The sequence below is a fragment of the Peromyscus maniculatus genome, chromosome 2, assembly GCF_049852395.1.
Source record: "Peromyscus maniculatus bairdii isolate BWxNUB_F1_BW_parent chromosome 2, HU_Pman_BW_mat_3.1, whole genome shotgun sequence".
Taxonomy (NCBI): Eukaryota; Metazoa; Chordata; class Mammalia; order Rodentia; family Cricetidae; genus Peromyscus; species Peromyscus maniculatus.
The window spans coordinates 84,830,340-84,840,229 of record NC_134853.1 but is presented as its reverse complement, the minus strand read 5'-3'; the positions used below and the strand labels follow the sequence as shown (position 1 = coordinate 84,840,229).

The 9,890-nt window shown below is 50.8% G+C and overlaps 1 long non-coding RNA gene across 1 annotated transcript; it reads left to right on the top strand.

The window, feature by feature from the left end:
- The first annotated feature begins 330 nt into the window (after nucleotides 1-330).
- Nucleotides 331-7,310, top strand: LOC121827592 (uncharacterized). The gene is made up of 3 exons (XR_006069901.2): nucleotides 331-443; nucleotides 6,000-6,105; nucleotides 7,191-7,310. It is a non-coding gene; the product is annotated as an uncharacterized LOC121827592 (long non-coding RNA).
- Nucleotides 7,311-9,890: the final 2,580 nt, after the last annotated feature.

Genomic DNA, 9,890 nt, shown 5'->3' with positions numbered 1-9,890 from the left:
AGAGAACAGGTAACGCCATGAAGCCACGCGGCAAACATAGATTGATCGGAACGGGTTAAGTTGTAAGAGCTAGCTGGCAAGAAGCCCGAGCCACAGACCAAACAGTTTGTAATTAATATACACCCCTGTGTGTTTATGTGGGACTGAACCACTGCGGGACAAGGGGGGGCAGAAACTTCTGTCCACAGGGTAACACTGCCCACAACTGACTGGGCCCTCCTACACCAACCACTAATCAAGAGAGCACCCCCATAAACTTTTCTACAGACCAATCTGACGGAGGCATTGTCTTAATTAAAATCCCCTCTTCCTAGATATGTTTTCCTAGGTTTGTGTCAAGTTGGCAAAAGCCAACCAGCAGCGAGCCTCTCTATGCATTCTGGGAAAGAGAGTCTGCCCATTAGCTGAAGAAGCAGGAGAAGCTGAGATGAATGTCATGGAAGGTAAGCATGTCTATTCAGACTGGACAGGGTGCTCAGAGTGACCAGACACCTTCAGGGAAGTGACTTAAGTCTAGCTCCAAAGATGGGAAGGAGAGGCTGGAAGCACATTCTGGGCTGAGCAAATGGCTCATGTAAAGCCCTGGGATGCTGAAGAGAACTGCTTTCTCAGCTGAATCATGGGATAGAACCAACTTCATGGAGACACCCCAGCACTTGGCTGGCTCCTTTTGGATTCTGAGCTACTGCTATTCCAAGTGCCACTTAGACACATTCTGCTGCCTGAAACTCGGGCTTCACAACCAGCACCCCTCATCACAGGGGCTGAAGTTTAGGCTGACTGTGGGCCTGGAAAGAACCAGAGAATCTTTGAAGAGAATTGAAGCCAATCTCTTCTGTTAAGAAGGCCCCAATGAGAAACTGAGGCCTGGGAAGAAAAAGTCATCAGCCTAGACCACTCAGCAACTTGACAAAAAGAGGCCACACTCCTGACGCTTGCTTTCTTGGGTCTCACTACTGTCCCCTCCTGGCAGTTGCTGATGGGATCACACTGCTATCATTAACCAGTTACTGTAGTCAGAGCCTGGACCGTGGCAGCCCATCCTGAATAGGCCGATTAAACAGACAAATAGAGAAAGGAGATTTATTCCGTGCAGCCACACTGGGAAGAGACACAAAGGATCCTGATGACGCCCATGTCCATCTTCCGGGTTCCGATATGAGTTTCAAGTTGAAATAGAGGGCAGGAAGTATACGTAATTAGGTGGACATGGCCGAGGTGTGATCCCCCCTGTCACTGAGCCATCGTCCCAGCTCCAGGGTCTCGTGTAAAGTGGTCTGACAATACTTCAGAACTGGGTAAAATGTGTTTCCAGGCGTCACACTCCTTCTCTGGCTGCCATGAGCTTTTCCACCTTTCCTCTCTCCCAGCACGATGCTCCAAAGGACATCTCGATTCCTTGGGGACCACTCTTTCTGAAGTGGTGGGAAGAGGGCCAGGGTGTCTCATAGACCGTCTTCCCTCCCGCCTGGTCAGTTACACGACGTGTGGAGAAAATAGGACATCAGTCTGGCAGACTTTCAGCTTGGCCAGCTGTTTTTAAGTGGGAGAAAAATGTGACAGGCGCATGATGTCTGTACAGATGCCCTCCCCCACCGCACCCCCATTTCCCAGGCAGAGAGAGGCCATTGCCAGGGCTCTGGGAGGAGGAAAGATGGCCTCCGCCCCTGAGGAGCAGGCAGTGAGCTGAGCCTCTCCATCACTTACCTTTGCGTCACTAGGACCGTAAGAGCCTGACAGAAACACCTGAGGGATCACAGAGGGACTGGCCACGGTTTCAGGCCTTCATAACAGGGAGGGAAGGGCAGAGCATTTCAGGCCGCAGGAGGCTGTGGCAGATGCTCTTCACATCATGGTGGACCCAGAAGCAGAGAGGCAGAGACCAAAGGCTGGGTATAAACTTAAAGGCCCACGCTAAAGGATCTTGTAGCACAAATCTTAACAGGTCTTATTAATAAAAAAAAAAAAAAAAAACAAACCCGGTGCCAGTTATTGGGGTCAACGCTGGAAGATCAGAGAAGCAGAACAAGCCACAGCTTCCTCACCTCCCCAGTTCCTCAGCTGATCCTGTTTCCTCAGACTGGAAGCTTCTGAGTCCTCATCCAGAATGAATCTCAGCTGAACTGCTGCTCAAAAGCCTAAAAGCTTAACCAGCTCTGGTTCCTGGTCCTCACACCTTATATTCCATTCTGCTTTCTGCCATCACTTCCTGGGATTAAAGGCATGTGTCACCATGCCTGGCTGTTTCCAGTGGCTTTGAACTCACAGAGATCCAGGCGGATCTCTGCCTTCAGAATGCTAGGATCAAAGGCGTGTGTGCCACCATTTTCTGGCCTCCATATCTAGTGGCTGTTCTGTTCTCTGACCCCAGATAAGTTTATTAGGGTGCACAATATTTTGGGGAACACAATACCACCACAGGACTCCTTCCACCCGCCAGGCCCCGCTTCCCTGTGCTTCTTGAAGTTCCCAAAATGGCGTCATCAAGTGGAGACCAAGTGTTCAAAATGTGACCGTAGGGTGGGGGCACACTTCAGATTCGGACCAGAGTGGCCTCCAAGGTTAGATTTTCCTTTCTGTCTTGGCTTTGTTGTCTTATCACTTCTGCCAGACTGAGGCAAAGCGGGGTCCTCCCCTCCTCACAGTGTCCCCACCCTCACACTGGGCAAGACCCTCTCCACAGGGTTACTTCCCTGTTTCCTACCGTTTTCTCCTTTGTATCTTACCCCGCTGTGTCCTCCTCCCCACAACCGTCCTCACGAATGTGTTTGCTACACGTCCTTAAATAGGTGTGGATCCTTGCAATGCACGCTCTGTTTCCCTGCTTCTGGATGTTTTCGCTAACGTGGCTTGATTCTGGGCTGTAGCTGTCTTTTTATTATATTTTTATTATATTGGTCGGTGCCAGGAGTGTGCCGAGGCATGTCATAGCTGCCTCTACCTGTATGAAGTCCACCAGAACGCGCCACACTTGCTCATGCATTTCCCCAGGGAAGGACATCTAAGTGGCCTCCAAAGCCCTGGTACCCCAAAGCACCACTGTCATAGCTCTCTAGCAGCGTCCTTTCCTCCTGTGTGAAGTGGCCTTGGGGTGGTTGTCCAGGAGGACCTTGTCGGGTCACTGTGATGGCTAAGAGGAAACACTTAGAGGAAACCTCAGTTGAAGAGTCGCCTCCCTTATACTGGTCTGTAGTGGTGTCTGCGGGCATCCTTTGACTGCTAATCGAGGTAAGAGAGTCGAGCCTACTGTGGGCAGCATCGTGCTTAGGCAAGCGAGTCTGGGCTATACAAGAAACGTGGCTGAACGTGAGCTTGGGAGCAAGCCAGGAAGCAGCATTCCTCCGTGATTTCTGCTTCAGTGTTCCGCCCTGCTTGAGTTCCTGGCCCGACTTCCTTCAAGGATGGACTGTAAACTGTGAGACAAACACTTTCCTCCCCAGGCCGTTTTGGTCACATTGTTTATCACAGCAATAGAATTAGGTCAGTCCTGAGGAAATGCTAAATTCCTCTCTCAAACAGCTTTTGAAAGGCCAGGACCCTACAGTCAAGCAAGATTGCCCCCTCCAGGTGGGTGCTGCCCCACCAACTCCAGCTTGCCCCACAGGTGGTGGGAAGCTGGCACGGGTTTGAAGAGAGACCCTTCCTTTGTCTTGCCCAGGCCTAGGCCAAAGGCACAGCTTGAGGCTGTGGTGACCACGCACAGCACTCTAGAGAATGGCTCCCGCATGCAGGGCATGGCCAGGACTGCCCTTCCCCTGCATCCCTGGGTTCACTTGTCTTTCTAGCTGCTGCCAGACAGGCTGGGGAGGAGTAGCAGGGTTTCTTTTGCATGCGTGTGTGTGTGTGTGTGTGTGTGTGTGTGTGTGTGTGTGTGTGTGTGTGTGTGTGTTACATGTGGGGGGACATCTATACACACACACACACACACACACACACACACACACACACACACACACACACACACACACACGTTCCCCATGGGTGCTGGGGATCCGTGCTCAGGTCTTGAGCCTTCCCGACCTCCATGCCTTGGCTTTTTTAGTGTGCCCACACATCTCCTCAAGTGCTCCTGGGCTCCTGGACTTCTTCCTCTGCCGATTTGCAGAGAGCATCACGGGTGGTTTGTAGGAGTTCTTTGCAGAGTGTGCACACTGAGCCTTTTCTGCTCTGTCTCCCTGGCTTCACCCCTGCCTGCCTGCCTTCTCTGTGTTTTCCTCTGCTGAAGAACACTGCTTTGTGCCTGTTTCCACAGTCCTACCCTTCGAGTCTATGTCCGGGGATCTCCCCAGCTTCCCTTGGTTCTCTGTGGGGCTCTAGTGCTGTGTTCTGAGCTGACCTGGCTGATGGGAGGGAGGCAGGACTGAGTTTTCTTTTCTCCCTTAGTCTTCCCTGGCCAGGGGCCCCGACCTCCTCTCTTGCCTGCGGTTCACCTACCCAGCTCCAGAATCTCCACGGATCTTCCTTCAGAGGTTCCGCTCCAGTTCCCTTCTGTGTGTGTCCTCATCACATGTTTAGTGTGTGGGCTCTGTGGTGTGTCTTAACATCTGCTGTGGCGGGTCCTTCCTTTAAAAAGTCAAAGCAGGGCCTAGAGAGACAGCTTCATTGGTAACGTGCTTGCACAGTCCGATTCTCAGAATTCACATAAAAAAAAAAAAAAAGCTAGAGTGTTTTTGCAGACTGCTAGTGCTGCATCCCTGGAGCTCACTGGCCAGCCTGGGCTAATCAGGTCTCACTGAGAGGCTCTGCCTCCAAGAACAAAGTGGATAGACCCCAAGGGACGACACTAAGGGTAGCCTCTGGCCTCCACCTTCACGCACACAGTACACATGTAAAGCGTGTCCTGATGGAAGGAAGGTATAGCACTAGCCAGGACCTGAAAACTTCTGCCACTAACTTGTTACCTAACCAGCTCCTATGGACCTTTAGGTCTGGCCTGGAGCTGCCTGGGCTCTTCCCTGGGGCAGTGCTGCAGTGCCCTGCAGGAGTGGCACAGGCCGTTTGTGGCATTGACCATGCTTCTTCCTGGCTGTCTGGCCAGTACTGGTCAGCAGCTCCTTCAAGGGCAGAAACGTGGTCTGCCTTAAGTAATATCCACATAGCACCCAGCCACAGCTAAGGGCAGCATCTACTGAGTGTTTAGACACCATGATAAGCACTTCCAGAGTACTCCGTTCACCCTCCATAGGAAACCTCCCAGACAGGGTATTGATTACCACCATTCAGAAAACTGGGCCACAGAAAGGTTGCACAACTTGCTTAATACCACACAGACAGAAGACAAACTTTCATCGGAATCCAAATAATTATTGAAGCACTTGAGAGTTCATGTTCCCTTGTGTCCACTGTCCACCTCTCCACACACACCAGGTGAGTATGTGGTGAGTGAGTGAATGGATGGATGAATAGATGAATGAATGAATGAATGAATGAATGAATGAATGAATGAATGAATGGGAAATTAGGAAAGTGGGCAGATAATTCAAATAGCCTAAACCACACTTGGCTGTAGCTCTTTTTCCCAAGCAATTATGCTCCTAATACCAGCTCTCTTTTTTTTCTGCAAGATACTAGTTTTCATAAATTATGGAAAATTCTTTGGCTATTGCTTGTTATGTTATGGCCTGGGGTGGAGCACAGGGGTGATGGAAGACTTTTTAAATTCTTTCCCATCAGCTTAGAGAATTCTCTAGGCCATGACTGTGTGCAGAATCTATAATTAATTATTATTCACACTTAATACAGTTAGATACTGTGAACACACACTTTCCATTAATTTATGTGCCTGGCTCCTCATCATTTTCCCACAGGTATAGTCACTGATTTCTCAAGTTATTAAAAATTAAAATGTATATTAGGGCGCGTGAGGAGCTTGGTGTCCTTGTACCTATTTTTAGTCTAAAGTCACAAACGGAGAGGGGAACTCAACCGCTTTTGGGGGTCAGTCCTGGCTGAGGGCGAGAACATTCATTCTCACTCACCCACTCTTCACTGTTAATTAGGGACAGTTGATCCACGATGGTCCAGTGAGTGCTACAAGCCTTGGGAACATGGAGAAGACAGGTCTCAGTCACTGGGGGACATCCTCACTCTTCCTGCGGAAGGCAGGTAGGTGTGGTCAGGAAGGCTCAGGATGAAGGAAGCCCCAGCTGGCCTGGAGTGGGTGGCGGGAGCAGGGGAACATAGAATTGACCCTTGAGGAAAGATAAGAGGTCAGAGAAGAAGAGATTAGCAGGAGAAGGGAGGGATAGGCATTCCAGCTTGTAGGGTTAGCAGGTACAAGTCACAGGAGGCAGGAGAGGTCTTGGCAGGTTCTAGAAGGCCAGAAACCTCCCTGGAGAACCAACAAGCAGTGTCAGGGGTGTGACCATGGGAGATGGGTGGGGACAGAGGTCACTGAAAGAGCCAGTCCAGTGCAACAGCATGCTGATGCAGTCCCAGCCACTGGGACGACAGCCAGGCTGCCTGTACTTAGAAGCTTGAAGACGGCCTTAGCAACAGTGAGCTCAAGAAAACAAGCAAAACCACAAAAGGAGCAGTGGAGAAACGAGAGAGCAGTACTTTCCAGAAGCCTCCACACAAGAATCTGAACTGTGGTTATCGCAGAAACTTAAAACCTGTGAGACCAGCCCACCTACTTTCCATTTGAGAGTGAGGAGAAACTAAGGTTCATTTTCCAAAACTCAAAACCAAGAGCTTCCAAACAAATAGATCCATGCCTGTCCAGGCGTCTGAAGAAGTCAGCTCTCTCTGTTTCCCAGGAGCCTTTGCATTCCAGTTCTGGGGCACAGTTCTCACAGGGACCTTCAAGGAGGTGGCACTGAGGATAGGAACCCAGCACGCCCCTGTACACACACACACACACACACACACACACACACACACACACACACACACACTGCCCAGGCCACCCGGAAGCTTTACCCCCTCAGATCAGAGACTCACTGTGGCCCCACTGGTGACGAGACAACCAGAGCCTCCGCTGATTTACATATTCTGCATAACTTTGCATAAAGCATTGACAAGTCCCAGAGCCTGTACAAGAAAACTAATTAGAGGAATGTGCCTTGTCCTAGGAGGGGAGGGGACGTGTTTGCATTCTGAGCTGCTCCCCTCAGTACAGCTGTGGGGCTGACCCAGCATTATGAGGCTGGCTTGCAGTCTGACTGGATCCTGTTTGGTTTTTGAGACAGGGTCTCTTGTAGCCCCGGTTGGCCTTGGACTGGCTATATAACCAAGGATAACCTCTGACCTCTACCATCCAAGTGCCGGGATGACAGGTGTGTACCACCAGCCAGGTTTCTGTGGTGCTGGGTGGGGATCAAACCCTGAGCCTCACACATGCTAAACGCTCCACAAACTGAGCTATATCCCCATCCCCGGGATGGAGTTTCATCCAAGTCTGCTGCTGGCTATCTGTATAACGTGGGGCCAAGAACCTTGCCTTCCGATCCTCACCAACAAGGACAATTATGGAATGATTGACAGCTCCTCAGTGGTGCAAGCACAGGGGAGACTGAGATGGAGTGGGTTACAAATTCAAACAACCTGGCAGCGTAGTAAGACCCTCTCCCAGAGGATAAGCCAAGACATGTGGGTCTGTCTGTCCAACTGCTTGGCACAATGACCAACGCACAACCAGGACTCATTCAATATTTAGGCATTGAGTGGGTCTGATCCATGGACAGCAAAATTTTCCACCTGATTTTCATTTACATTCTATTTATTTGTTCTGCATATGTGTACAAGTGTGGATGTGGGCACGGGTGCTCACGTGCCATAGTGAGTTATGTAGAGGTCAGAGGACAAGTTTCAGGGATTGGTCCCCTCCCCTCCCACCACGTGGGTCAAGAGAATCAATCGTATTGACCCTGACAGCGAACACCAGTACCCCCCTGAGTCACCTCACCAGCTGCCTGGTATTAATCCAGAGATGTCTCACTCCTCATCTGATTCTCGGGGGATGTTTACCTTCCATAAGAAATGGACCCCATCCCGATGTCACGAGGGAAGCCCTGGACCCCAAAAGATCATCTTCCACTGAGGAGCTCAGGAGCCAGAATTTACACACAAACTGAAGACAGAGCCCAAAGAGAAACTGAGGCAGACCAGAGGCAGGAAGGACCCTGTAGAGCTGGGATGGGGGATTTCCCTATTTCCTTCTAGACTTTTCCTCAACTGCCTCCCCACACCCCTTTGGACTCCACCTTGTGACATTCCTCTGGTTCTGTTGCTACTCTGCACCAGGCCTGCATGGAGGAAGGGGCCTGAGGTTCTGAAGATCGATGCTGCTCCAATACTCGCCCCCTGCGGCAAGCTCCCGACATCTCTTCCACAGTAATAATTAGCGACAGAAATATCTGACCTACTTAAGACTCCACAAATACACACATTTGGTGGCTTCCACATCAACTTGGGGGCTGCCAGAGGAGGCTGGCTGAGAACAGTTTTGTGTTATTTTGTTTTGTTTTTTAACTGCCTATTCCTGCCCATCATTGCTCCTGCTTACCCCCCCCACCCCCCCACCCCCCGCCCCTCACCTGCCTCCTCCCTGAGGAAGTACCTTTCGGCACTAGAGTTGGTGGTTATTTTTACATCCAGTTCCATGAGCAGAGGGGTCTGGGTGTCTGGCTTTAGAAGGATGGGTTCTGCAGAGATCTTTGTAAATTTCTAAAGCAGTTTAGGAACGCAGCTTTGAAAACATCCAATGGAAAAGGATAGATAGCCCATGAAATGCCCAGTTGTGTCATGTGAGATCTGCCCTTTCTTGTCGTTGTAACATGGTCCCAGGTATTCCAGGCTGACCTCAAACTCACTATGTAATCAAGGATGACCTTGAACTCTGATCTCCTGCCACCCCAGGGCTGGGATTACAGGCAAGTGTGCCATCACGCAGGTTTTATGCCTCACTGGGGACCAAACCCACGATTTTATGCATGCTAGGCAAGCACTCCACCAACTAAGATGCATCCACAGCCCTGCCCTTGCATCCCTAAGTCTGTCCTCCCAAAGTCAGGTCTGAGTTTTCCACAGATCACCCACGTGCATCACCCGCCACCAGAAGTACACTGAGGCTTAGTGACAAGGAGTAAATTGTGTGCCTACTGCTGAGTGATGAAGTCACCCTACACAACCTGTCCCTCACAAAGGACTGTCAGGAAGGCCATCAGGCCTTAAAGAAGTGGGGTTTGTGGGAAAAGCAGCCAATGTGTGGATAGATGAACATGGTGGGAGAAAGGGGGACTTCCATCCAGCTGGGGGGACGTCATAGAAGGTTCACAGAAGCTGTGCCCCTGAGCCCTGCATCACCAGTCTCTCCCGAGGAAGGAAAAGCCACTGTCACCCCAGGAGCAGCTGCAGCAAAGGCATGGAAGTCAGAGGCAGTTACTTAGGAAGCTACGTAAAGTTCAAGGGCAGAGCGGCAACTCGGGATGAAGGTGAGGGCATGTGATGGGGAGGGCACGTGAGGGCAGAGGGGAGTCAGCACATTGCTTCAGGAAGGGAGCCACAGGATTTGATCTGGACTTTACTGGTTCCTTTTACAAAGTCCATCTGGAAGAGAGAAGGTGGGAAGACACTCCCACCGGTGGTCTGTGCCCCACCAGGGCCTTTGCCAACCAGAACATCCAGGCTATTGTCCATCTGTCCAAAGCTTTGCAAAGCCACAGCCCACTGTTCTCAGAACCCTGAGTGGCTGACCATGGAAGAATCGCAGCACAGATGTTAGTGTGGACCACTCCGTAAGCAGTGAGCTTCAACTAGGATCCGTAGACATTCACGCAGCCTCCAGCCTCAGGGCTGGAGCAGTAAGTAGCAATCAGCCCTGGGTAGATTCATGATAGGCCTTGGTCAAAGATAAGCCAGGGAGACAAGGCTTCGATGCCGTGTGAGTG